Here is a 13,933-nt window from a genome sequence, read left to right as displayed (position 1 = left end):
GGCTTCTTCCTCTGTGGGACCCGCATCAACTACCAAAACATTCGTGACCATCCGATCAAAATTGCGACCTGTAGGGTGATTACAAAAAAATCGGAAAATGGGATGCATTACCGACTATTGCGACATCTCCGTTGTTTCACCACCTACGACAACCTACTTTACATTGTTGTAAATGTGATATTTTCTACATTCCTTGCCAGGTTTTGCTTTTGATATAAAGAAACAGAGATATTGGCTTTGAAATAAAACGTTCAAATAAGTTTTTGCCCATTCCAACCCCTGAATATTATCCGACCATCATCAAAATCAATAGGCTTCTTCCTCTATGGGACATCCCATTAACCCTCAAAATTTCGATCCGATCAAAATTGCGACCTGCAGCGCGATTTCGAAAAAAGAAAATTAAACAAGGTATTCCCTCAGCCGATGTGAATTGAAACTTTCATCTACGGACAGATAGAATGTATTTAGCGTCTCATCAGAATTTTGTGGCCCTTTTTCAACATTTGAACTTGCCAACAAAAATGTGGATTAGGAATTAACACAAATGTTGAACTTTTGTGGGGGAGGTACGCTTAGGTAGGACCGATATGGGCCATTGTAGAAGTTAAACTAAATTTTGACAAAATATTAGGAGATCCAAAGTTTGGACCAAATTGGTTGCGCCATTCAAGTGATATCGTCCTAACATTTTAGTGAAATTTTTTAAATATTGGGGAAAAGTACCGGAAGTTGGGGACCGGTATTGCCCCATGAAACAAATTTTGGATAAAATATGACGAAGGCCAAATGTTGCACCAAATCGGTAGAACAGTTCGAGTGCCACATATGATGACATAGGGCTTTTTACACCTTTCGGGATGTTTCCCCAAGAAATATGGACCGGCTCCTGAAAAAACCTTTACCGTCGTAATGGAGGTAGCGAATGCAAATCGCTTCAACAAAAATCAAAATGATTCGAGAACAGGTCTTAAAGTGAACTTATCCGAAATTTTGTGTGGGAGGTACCCAAAGGAGTGCACAAATATAGTCCATATTCGAACCTGATCTATATCTGGTAGATATATTAGGATGTGCAGAGTATGGATTACATCAGTCACTCCCTTCAAGAGTTATCGTGTGCATATTTTTTCCAAAGATTTTTAGGGAGGTACCTCAAGGAGTGGACCGACATGGTTTATCTTCGAACTTAAACCATGTTTGGACAAAATATTATGAAGGCCAAATTTTGGACCGAATTGGCAGATCCGTTCGAGATTTATCTTGCGCTCCATCCACTACACATGGTGTCATAGGGGTTTTTGCACCTTTCAGGCTATTTTCTCAGGAAGTATGGACTTGCCCCTTATGAAACTTGTACCATCGTATGGGGGACAGCGAATACAAGTTGCTACAACAAAAATCGAAGCAATTCGAGAGCAGATCCTAAACTGAACTTTTCCGAAATTTTGTGTAAGAGGTACCCGAAGGAGGGGACCGATTGAGTCCATATTTAAACTTCATCTAAGTCTGGTAGAACTTTTACGATGTACAATGTGGGCCAAATCGGTTACTCCCATAAAGAGATATCGTGCGCACAAATTTTCCAAAAATTTTCGAACTTTTGTGGGGGAGGTACCGGAAGGAGAGGACCGATATAACCCATCCTCGATCTTAAACTATGTTCAGGCAAAATATTACGAAAGCCAAATTTTGAACCGAATCGGTTGCTCCGTTCGAGAGTTATCGTGCGCACCAGCCAGCCAGACAAACAGACGGACGGACATGGCTAAATCAACTCCAAATTGTCTGAAACACATTTCGTCCAAACATTCTTTCGATGAGGCAAATTTTGCCCGTATGAAAGTGTATATGGCGAAAAACAAAAATTTTTTACAATCGATGAATCCGAGTTTCACCCTTTCAGAATTCGCGAACTGTTAACATATTCTATATAGTATGATATACATTCTTTAAACTGAGGTGTTTTAGGAGGAATCCCATAAGGTCGACCATTAAAATTAATTTTCGTGGAAGCTGTGTTGGCATCAATGTAGAAAAATAGGTAAAAATGGGTTGAGCCAACAAGTTTTTTTATGCTCCCTTCCGATTTTAGGCTTAACCTTACATTTTATAGACATATGCCCAAAGAAAGACTCAAAGAATACTTCATGGGCAATATGATACTGGTGTATCATTTTTCGATATATCCACTGCATCCACCTAAAATTGATGCTGACATTTTGAAGCCGGAATTTCGGGGTTTTTTGAATTGTTTTAATAATTCGGACGCGCAACAAGATAATATTCAAAACTCACATTAGGATTATAAAACTCGTGATTCTACGTCGTTTAATGCATATCTCATGAGTGTGCTCTTTACAGCATCCTAGTAATTGGAGTCTAAAGGTCAATATTTGATGCGTGATTTTTTTTAAAAAACCTATTTTTTCGTTTAAAATTTACAAGTGCCATTCAATTTCCTTTGTACCCCGCGTGAATTTAGTTTTTTTACGCGACGGATCTAATGAGATCTTCCGCGATCGAATCCATCCACTAAAACCGCGGATATAGATACCCTGAAAATAGGAAAATCAGCAAAATATTATTTCAACAAATCCGCGTACTAAACCGCGATTTTCTTGAAATTTTTTTACGTAAACGGAATCCCTTATACGCGATTATAATCATCCACTTTCATCGGCAAAAAGAATATTTCACCCACCAAGCTTTGATCTTCTTATTTACGCGCAGTGATATTTTTCCTTAAAAACGGTTCAAGAATACTGGTTTTTTGTTTTAGCACCGAACTCAGGTAAGATGCTGTCAAAAAATTTATCTTTCCTGATTGGCAATTTTATTAGCTTTCTAATGGTATACATATAACCTTAATCGGTTTCTTAAATCGGTACAAAATCCGGGTTTTTTATCGCTATATCCGGTTCAAAATATTAGATAACCGGATCTATTCTCCAAGAAAATTTGTCATTAACGTGTTCAGCATATCGGGAGCTATATATGGTAAATATTTCAGATACATCCCAGATGTCAATATAAGCGATAACCAATGGGTATGTCTACCTACCAATACATAACAAACAACGAATATACAGAAAAACAAAACATAGGTTTTTTCTGAACAAAAACCGGGTAAATGTCAAAAAGGACAATGAAAACGTGACACTATCGATTAGTTGTCAATGAGAACCGTACCTAAAATTCTCTGAGCAATATTTTTGTGGAATATTTGGATGCTGTAAAATCTCATATTGTGGTACTTTTACTAAGGCTCAAGAAAGAAAGGACGAAAAGGACATGAAAGGAATTGAGTTAGAAGAATGAAATGTTCTACAAAAAGATTCGCCATTCGATTTGACTGAAGACATGTAATCTCAAAACGAAGGTACAATAACGGCAAACAGAGATATAAAGCTATTTTCTCAAGCATCATAGGCGAAAATTCAAAATATTCATCGCGCGATATCTCAGAAACCTGACCTATGGGGAAAATTTCCTTTTGGGTTCTTAATATACTCACTAAGGGCTTTCATCTCCAAAAGGAATTTTCCACCGCACAGAAACCTTGTTGCACAGTGTTGTCGGTGAAACCCACCTGAACTTAGTTTTTTTTACGTTCTGAATCTAATAAGCCATGACGCGACCAAATCCGTCCACTGGATCGGCGTATATGATACCCCTCAAATTTCGAAAATCTGCAAAAAATTTTTTTGAAAATTGCGCGCATTGAAACGCGTTTTGGAAGTGTATTTTTTAGTGAAATAAATAGAGCTATATGCCTGTTTAAAATGTGCGAAAACATATATTTCAAAACTATCGCTAATCCGGATATACAATTGATTTTTTCTAAAAATTAAGTGCGATGCTACATCCACGATTCTTGATGGATCGCAATGAAACGACATCAAATGATGTATTTTTTAAATGAACTTCGTGGAAATTATGACCATCTAACTGTATTTTGCGCCCTAATATGCAACAGACGCTACATCGTGGCCGCCAAATAGAATTTCACAAACTGTACACCAAATAAAAGGTATTGATTCGCTGTGTTGGAAAATCGTATGTCATGTCATTTTCACTATTACTGGGTTTATATGAGTTTGAAATGTTGTAATATTCAAAATAACATTATTTTAATGTTATGTCACAATTGGAATTCCTTGTGATTTTATATAATGTTGTAAAAATATTCGCCAATAGGAAAACTATAAGCGAACAACTTGTTGCAACGGAATAACTTCATTATTGCGTGAAATTTGGACGAACATGACGAAGAACTCAAACATTTCTTCTTCAACCTTTCCTACAAAAACCATAAAAAAATAAAATTAGAATAACATGATTTTTATTTTTTTTTTTTTGGTCATATTTTCTTTGTATTTTTGCAAACAACATGAATACCATAGCTCCAAACTTCAAGACATAGGTTTCATTTTATTCCTCGCAATGTCGTATAAGCGCTATTGTTTCAAAAATATGTTTGTAAATACGTGAAATTATTTAACAAATTTAATTTTTCGCGAATCCATTGAAACATTTAGAATTTTTTTTTTTTGCATAATCGCAAAGAGTGCGAATTCAGTTAACGATAATAGGATATAACAGCTTACTATATTAAGCCGCGATTTTTTTTTAGAATTTTTTACTAATTAGAATAATTAAAATGGTCATATATTTTATGAGCAACGATCAAAGTTGGTAACGAAAACAGATTTGGAATGACGATTTTTTTCTTAATCTATGTACCATAAATCATTGATGCAGTATCAACAATTTTTTTTGATTTTTTTGAAATGGAAAAGACGATTTTAGACATTTTTCACGGTGCTCTTGAATCAAATTAAAATGGAATGGAAACCCTAACAAAAAAACCTTAAAATGTAAACTGAGCTTCTTTATCTCAAACATGGTACAGCCTGAGAACAAATCAAAAACGTCAATCCTGTAGAGAATTTTCCCAGCTACAACATTTTCGTTAGCCCCATTTCGATTGGACTTGCGGTTTCCAAGCAAAATCGTTAAAACCTAAAAAACACCTAAAAATGTGAATTTTGATCGCGATTTATTTAAAAATTCCTACAGCGATTTCTTTCTTGTTTTTGGATTTTTCTCATCTATGAACATTGCTGTTTCAGAATTCACAAAAATTCCCCTGTGTATGCGGTTTTCATTAAAAATTAGTAAAGGCGCACCCTTCATGATATCTATATACATAAAAGAGCTTAGTGAGTGAGTGACTGAGTGAGTGACTGACATATCATCGCCCAGACGAAACCGCTGAAGCTAGAAGGCTGAAATTTTGACTGTGGATTGCTGTCGATGTGTAGGGGTGAGATAAGGTTGGGTTTTTGGAAATTCGACCTAGAAGGATACGAAAAGTACTAAAAGGTACTAAATATAGTACCCTTTGTATTAGGCAAACGAGAAGAGCTAGAATTCTGAAATTTGGAATGAGGGTAACTGATGGAGAGTTAGAAAGATGTACCAAAGGGTTTTTGGAAATTCGACCTATAAGTGTACGAAAAGTTACTAAATTTGGTACCAATTGTATATTTTGAGCGGATGTAGCTACAATCTTCATATTTGGTATGGGAATCAAGGTTGAGAAGTGGTGTTGATAAAAGGAAATGACTTTGGAAGTTCGTACTTATGCGTACGAGAAGTACTAAATGGTACTAAATTTGGAAATACTAAATGGTACTAAATTTGGTACAATTTAGATTTGGATAAGGATAGAGCGGGAATCCTGAAATTTTGAGTGAAGGTTACTGTTGGTGTGTAGGATTTCCTCAATTTAGAAATTAGTACTTATGGATACAAAAAGTACTAAATTTGCTACAATATGGATTTGGGTGAACGGAGAGATCTGGAATCCTGAAATTCGGAATTTCTGGAATTTGAAATTTAGATTTCTGTTGTAGGACTGAGATAGTTTTGGAAGTTCGTACTTATGGTTATAATTAGTTTAAAATGGTACTAAATTTGGTAAAATTTAGATTTTGGTGAACGGATGGAGGTGGAATCCTGATAGAATTACTGTTGGAGATAGTTATTGAAATTCCTACTTTCATACAAAAATTATTAATGGTATTGTGAATAGAGGTGGAATTCGGAAATTTGGTATTATAGCCGCTGTTGGTGTGTAGGGTCGAGATATGGATGTGGTTGTGGATATACGTACAATAAATGTACGAAAATTACACAGAATTTAGTTCAAATTTTAATTGTGTACAGCTGAAATTGTGAAATTCGGTATTAGTATAGCAGTTGGCGTTAACAGTGGAGATAGAGAGGGAGTTTTGGAAATTCGTTGTTATGTATACGAAAAATACTAAATCACGGTTGGAATATAGGGGTATAGGTGGAATTTCGAATTGTTGTATGAGGGTTTGTGTTGGTGTTTAGATAATGATTTTTTGAAATGCAGGCAAATTCTGAAATTAGGCTGAGGCTGGCTGATTTATTGAGAAATACGAAATGTACTAAATTGTATTAAATTTGACGTTGGGTGTAGCAATGAAGATGGAAATTTATAAATAGTGTGTGAAAAGTACAAAGTTGCAATACATTTGGTATTGGGCTAAGGAATTGAAGTGGAATTCCGATTTATTTGTTAGGTTCATTGTTAGAGGTGATCGTACAATAAGTGTACTAGATGTATTCAATATACTACCTATTGGAGCACTGGTATTGAGTGAATCGATAAATGAAATTTGTTATGAGGATCACTGTTGAGATTGAATCAGAATGTATATTAAAATCCGCCTTTAAATGTATGAAAGGTTTCTACATGTAATACCATTTGTATTAGGTGAACAAGTAGAGCTAAAACTATAAAATTTGAGCTATGGACCTGGATTTTAAAAATTGTACTGAATAGTGTACTATTATTTTATGTTAACTCGAATTCGGTTTCTCAATAATGTACTGAAGTCAAAAAGTCGAACGTATATTTTCAAGAAAATTGTTTTTATATTTGTGGTCTATTCTGAACGTTATAGTAAGTTCATTTGAAAAGGTAGATCTATGCGGCTAATGTTTTACAACAAGCTTTTTACATACTGAGAATAAAAAGGCCTAAAATAAAATGTCTCAAAAATTAACTGTTATATAGGGTAATATCTTCTAAATAAAGGTTTTCCAAAATTCGGTTGGAAAATGTGGATAAAATTTTCAAAATACCCATACCGTTCTAAAAAAACATTGAGTGGAATTTAAAATGTAGGCCGTTGTTGAAGTGTAGAAGTCTTTTATGGAATTCGAACAAGTACGAACATACTTAAATGAAATTATATATCAATCCAAATAGGTATTAGCACGTCAAAATTTTCAATGTTCACCATATTAAATAGTGTTTCATTTGTATATTATTCCTTTTCCGCATACGAAGTAGCGGGCATTTTGCTAGTAATTTATATTTGGGTGAACGGATAGAGTTGGAATCCGTGGAGTGTAGGATTGAGGTAGTTTTGGAAATTCATACTTATGGGCACGGAAAGTACTAAATGTGCTAAATTTGGTACAATTTATATTTGGGTGAACGGATAGAGTTGGAATCCTTAAATTTCGAATTAAGGTTACTGTTGGAGTGTAGGATTGAGGAAGTTTTGGAAATTCGTACTGATGGGTACGAAAAGTACTAAATTTGGATTTCGGGGAACGAATAGAGCTGGGATCCTGAAATTTGGAATTAAGATTACAGTTGGACTGTAGGATTGACTTAGTCTTATGGGTACGGAAATACTAAATGGTACTAAGTTTGGTACATTTTGGATTTGGGTGAACAGATAGAGCTGGAATCCTGAAATTTATAATTAAGATTACTTATGGAGTGTAACATTGACGTAGTTTTTGAAGTTCGTACTTATGGGTACGGAAAGTACTAAATGGTACTAAGTTTGGTACAATTTATAATTGGCTTAACGAATAAAGCTGGAATACGGAAATTTCGATTTAAGGTTACTGTTGGAGTGTTGGATTGACATAGTTTTGGAAATTGGTACTTATGGGTACGAAAAGTACTGAATTTGCCACTATTTAGATTTGGGTGGACGGATCGAGGTGGAATCCTGTTGGAGATAGGAATTGAAATTCGTACTTTCATACGAAAGGTATTTGGTATTATAGCCGCTGTTGGGTTGAGATATATAAATGTTGTTGTGGATATACGTACAATAAGTGTACGAAAATTACTAAATGGCACAGAGTTTGGTCCAAATTGTTATTGTGGGTAAAGCTGAAATTGTGAAATTCGGTATTAGTATAGCAGTTGACGTTTAGAGTGAAGATAGAGAGGAAGTTTTGGAAATTCGTACTATTGTATACGAAAAATACTAAATCGCGGTTGGGATATAGTTTTGGATAAAACGAATTAATTTTCGAAACTTATACATACTATAAGTACTAAATTTGGTACCAGTTTGGTGTAGCATTATGGAATATATTGTATGAGGGATTGTGTTGGTGTTTAGATACGGATTTTTTGAAATGCATAGAATTTCTAAAATTAGGCTGAGGGCTGGATGATTTATTGAGAAATACGAAATGTACTAAATGCTCTTAAATTTGACTTTGGGTGTAGCAATGAAGATGGAATTATATCAACAGTGCGTGAAAAGTACAAAATTGCAATAAATTTGGTATTGGGCTAAGGAATAGAAGTGATATATTATTGATTTTTCAGGTTCATTGTTAGAGGTGGTCGTACAATAAGTGTGTTAGAAGTATAAAGTAACATTAAATTTTGAAGCACTGGTATTGGGTGAATCTATAAATTTGTTATGAGGATAACTGTTGAGATTGGATCAGAATGTTTATTTAAATCCGCCTTTAAATGTATGAAAGGTTTCTACATTTAATACCACTGACATTGGGTGAACAAATAGAAAATAAAAATTGTAATCAATAATGTGCTATTGTTTCTAGGTTAACACGAATTCGGTTTCTAAATAACGTACTGAAATCGAAAAGTCAAACGTACCTTTTCAACAAAATTGTTTTTATCTTTGTTGTCTATTCTAAACGTTATAGTAAGTTCATTTGAAAAGGCAGAACTATGCGGCTAATGTTTTACAAGAAGGGTTTTACATCCTGAGAAAAAAGTCCTAAAATAAAATGTCTCAAAAATTAACTGTTATATAGGGTAGCATCTTCATAAATTCGAACAAAACGTATACGAGCAGTACTTGAAGAAATTAAATATCAATTCAAATAGGTATTAGTACATCAAAATTTTCAGTGTTCTCCATATTAAATATTGTTTATTTGTATATTATTCCTTTTTCGCTTACGAAGTAGCGGGCATTTTGCTAGTTGTTTTATAAGGGGGCGATACAGTCAGTGCATTGTCCCAATTTGAACTTCAATATCTCAAAAATGGTAAAACCTACGAAAATACCGTAAAGGTGAATCTTGTAGAGAATTTTCATGACTACAACATTTTCTTCAGTCTCATTTTGATAGGACTTGCGGTTTCTAAGCAAAATCGTAAAAACCTAAACAACCCCTAAAAATATCAACTTGAATCGCGATTTATTTAAAAAGCGCTCCGGCGATTTTTTTTGTTTTTTGATTTTTCTCATCTATGAACATTGCAGTTTCAGAATCCGCAAAAACTTCCCAGGCGTAAGCACCTTCCATTTAAATTTGATTCAAGAGCACCGTGCCCCGTTTTAAGCAAGGACTCGGAGAAGATGTCGATTTCTAATAATTGGACTGGACTCGAGATTGGGGTTTGTGCCTTAGGTTGAGCTATAGACTTTCTACCTTTGTTATATGTACTACGATGACTTAATTCATCGCGGTGTCACCTGCAGAGTTAGGTTTAACACACGACCTAAAATTTACCACCCAAAACGCTTCAATTTAGTAACCCAACATTGCAACCACTATCAGAACACCCCAAGTGTTCATTAAGCAAGTTCGCGGAGTACAATACGATTTAAAAAAAAAAAATTAACCGGAATCGAGGTTTGAGTCTGTGCCTTAAGGCGGAGTCGAAATATACCTTTGTTTTAAAGACTATTATTATTCGAAGTCTCTGATCATGACACCGATTCCGCGCTTAACTGGTTTTGCAACCACTATAGAACACCTCAAGTGTTGATTAAGCAAGTTCGCGGAGTACAATACGATTTCTAAAAAAATTTAACCGGAATCGTGGTTTGAGTCTGTGCCTTAAGGCAGAGTCGAAAGATACCTTTGTTTTAAAGACTATCATTATTCGAAATCTCTGACTATGACACCGATTCCGTGCTTAACTGGTTTTAAGACAGATAATTAACGAATCTGTTCCAAAATCGTGAAAACCTAAAAAAACACCGCTATTTATTTAAAAATCCCTACAGCGATTTTTTCTTGGTTTTGGACTTTTCTCATCTATGAACATTGCTGTTTCAAAATTCACAAAAACCTCCCCTGTGTAAGCGGTTTTCCTTAAAAGTTAGTTAAGGCGCACCCTTCATGACATTGTTTTATAATGGGCGATACAGTCATTGTGCATTGTCCCAATTTGAACTTCAATATCTCAAAAATGGTAAAACTTACGAAAATACCGCATAGGTCAATCTTGTAGAGAATTTTCATAGCTACAACATTTTTCTCAATCTCATTTTGATAGGACTTGCGGTTTCTAAGCAAAATCGTGAAAACCTAAACAACCCTTAAAAATGTCAACTTGAATCGCGATTTATTTAAAAAGCGCTCCGGCGATTTTTTTTGTTTTTTTTTCTTGATTTTTCTCATCTATTAACATTGTAGTTTCAGAACCCGCAAAAACTTCCCAGGTGTAAGCACTTTCCATTTAAATTCGTGTTTTCCTGATATACACTTTCATATGGCAAAATGTGTCTCATGGAAATAATGGTTTTAGCCCCCAAGTATGTTTGGACAAAATGTATTTCAGACAATTTGGAGTTCATTTAGCCATGTCCGTCGGTCTGTCTGTCTGGCTGACTGGAGTGCACGATAACTCTCGAACGGATCAACCGATTCGGTCCAAAATTTGGCTTTCGTAATATGTTGTCCAAACTTAGTTTAAGTTCAAAGATGGGTTATATCGGTCCACTCCTTCCGTTATCTCTCCCACAAATTTGCACATCGTGAAATTTGTACCAGACGTAGATGAGGTTTCAATATGGACTCAATCGGTCCACTCCTTCGGGTACCTCTCCCACAAAATTTTGGAAAAGTTCAGTTTAGGACGAGCTCTCAGCATTCACTGCCCCCAATACGAGGGTACAAGTTTCATCAGGGGCAATCCCGTAATTCCAGACAATATAGCCTGAAAGTTGTAAAAACCGCTACGACACCGTGTGTAGTTGTTGGAGCACAAGATAACTCTCGAACGGGTCTGCCGATTCGGTCCAACATTTGGCCTTCCTAATATTTTGTCCAAACTTAGTTTAAGATCGAATATAAGCAATATTGGTCCACTCCTTCAGGTACCGCCCCTACAAAAATTCAAAAATGTTCAGAAAAATTGTGTGCACGATAACTCTTGAAGGGAGTGATTTATTTGGTCCATACTTTTTACATGCTAATGTATCTACCAGGTATAGATCCGGTTCGAATATGGACTATATTTATCCACTCCTTCGGGTACATCCCACATAAAATTTCGGATAAGTTCATTTTAAGACCTGCTCTCGGATCACTTTGATTTTTGTTGAAGCAAATTGCATTCACTAACCGCCTTTGCGATGGTACAAGTTTTTTCAGGGGCAAGTAAATACCTCCTGAGAAAACAGCCCAAAAGCTGCAAAAAATGCCTATGGCACCGTATATGAGGGCTGGAGAGCACGTAAATTTCGAACCTTCGACATATTTTATCTAAATTTAGTTTCAGTTCGAAGGTGGAAAATACCGGTCCACCACTTCCAATACTTCCCCCCAAAATTTCAAAAAAGTCACTAAAATGGTATGCACGATATACTTTCTTGAACGGAATAACCAATTTGGTCCATACTTTGGATCTTCTAATATTTTGTCCAAATTTAATTTTTTGTCCAATTTCCTTAAATTAACTTCCCAGGAAAATTTCAAAATTTGTGTTTAAGTTCATCTTAGGGTCTGTTCGAAGATCCTTTTAAAATGTATACCGACGCTATTCGTTGTGGTCCTGTTTACAGGATATTTAAGATATTTGGCCCATTTTACCACCGAATTGGTTGTAATTTGGTACTTTGTGTCTCCAGAGGCCAAAAAATATTCCTACCAAAGTTGGGTTATATAGGTCCACGTTTTGGTATAGGCCCCACATAAGGCCCCTTATAAATTACGCGTCATTTTAATATATTTTGAATGTATTAGACCCATTTGACCAAAGAATCGGTTGTAACTTTGTATTTTGTGTTTCCAGAGGCTAAGAAACTTTTCTACCATAAAATGTTTATATAGGTCCACGTGTTGATATAGCCCCCATAATACAATATCTCCCGATTTTCGATATTTTGAACGTTTTAGCCTCATTATCACACCGATATGGCTGAAATTTGGTAGTTAGTCTTCTTTAGGCGTATAAAACTTTCCCCCAGAAATTTGTAGGTATAAGTCCACGCCATCATATAGCCCCATAAAACGGTAACTTCTGAATTTCGGTATTTTGAAGGTTGTGGCCACATTAATCCACCGAAATGGCTGAAATTTGTGGTGGAGGGTATAAAAAGTTCGGCCCGACCGAACTTAACGCTTTTCTTACTTGTTACTTCTTTATTTATTTATTTATTTATTTATTTTTTTTTTTTTGGGGGAAAGTCCACATGTTGCGAGATAAGTAAGTCCGAGTATAAATACTCAAAATTTTTATGTCAGAATTTTGTAACCCTTTTTGGATTTACTTACGAAAATTGGTAACATTAAAACTCGAAACTGGGTATTAAAATTTTAAAAATAAGTTTACACCATCGTTTCTAAGTGTATGATTTCTATATAACAATCATGGCTTCCACTTTTTCTTGTCATACGCTGTGGATATACAGCAGCCAGTAAACCAACTGATACTTTTTGACTTGTCTTTTACTACTTTCAATAAAAAATTCAAAATCCAACCGTTTAATCGATTTTTATGTCCAACAAAGTCGAATGAGGTAAACAATCGTCCATGGATTTCAAGTGGAGCGCAGTTTATGTCCTAACCACATCTGTTTGTCTTTCTTACGGAAATTCGTTTTGCACTTGCTTGCTCCAAATATGACACCAAGGGTATGTGTCCACATGTGATAAAAAAGATAAATCCTCAATCCTCATCCTCAGTGCGTTTTGTAAACATTTTTCTCTGCAAAGAGGAAAGTGATGAAGTTAAGCCAATGGGGGAAACTCCAGACTTAGACAATCATATGATTGAATCTTCAACTAAAACAAAACAAACAAAAAACAGCGAAGGCACGCGCAAAACGGAATTTTGTAAATAAAATTCCATCGACATACTCACAGGTAACTGTGTTGATGTTATTTCAACTTAACAGAAATCGATGATTTCTTAGTTGAATCGTGCTGTCAGCTTGCAAATATTTTGTTTTGGTGTTTTTTGGGAAAGCCGAAAAGGGAGCATCATTCTCATTAACATGAGAATACTCGATGCTTAAAGAGTTCAGGTTTTCACTAAAAAATCATCATTTCAAAAACTAAAAAGCCAATTGATAATTCCCTTCGCCGGGATGAAATCATGATATTGGTAGCGATCAGTAAATTTTGCAAGCTGTCAGTGCGTTTTGTAAACATTTTTCTCTGCAAAGAGGAAAGTGATGAAGTTAAGCCAATGGGGGAAACTCCAGACTTAGACAATCATAAATCCTCAACTTTACCATGTTGGTTTTTCTCAGAACATAGTTCATTACAAAACTCCCACTTTCCATAGACTAAACAGACACGGACTTCCTTCAATGCACCTGACCCTTTTCAAATCCATAGAATGTATATCGCCGATGAACGCATC

This window comes from Musca autumnalis, unplaced genomic scaffold (assembly GCF_047663935.1).
Source record: "Musca autumnalis isolate F117 unplaced genomic scaffold, ASM4766393v1 scaffold_3, whole genome shotgun sequence".
In the NCBI taxonomy this organism is placed as follows: Eukaryota; Metazoa; Arthropoda; class Insecta; order Diptera; family Muscidae; genus Musca; species Musca autumnalis.
This window is presented reverse-complemented; position numbering follows the sequence as displayed.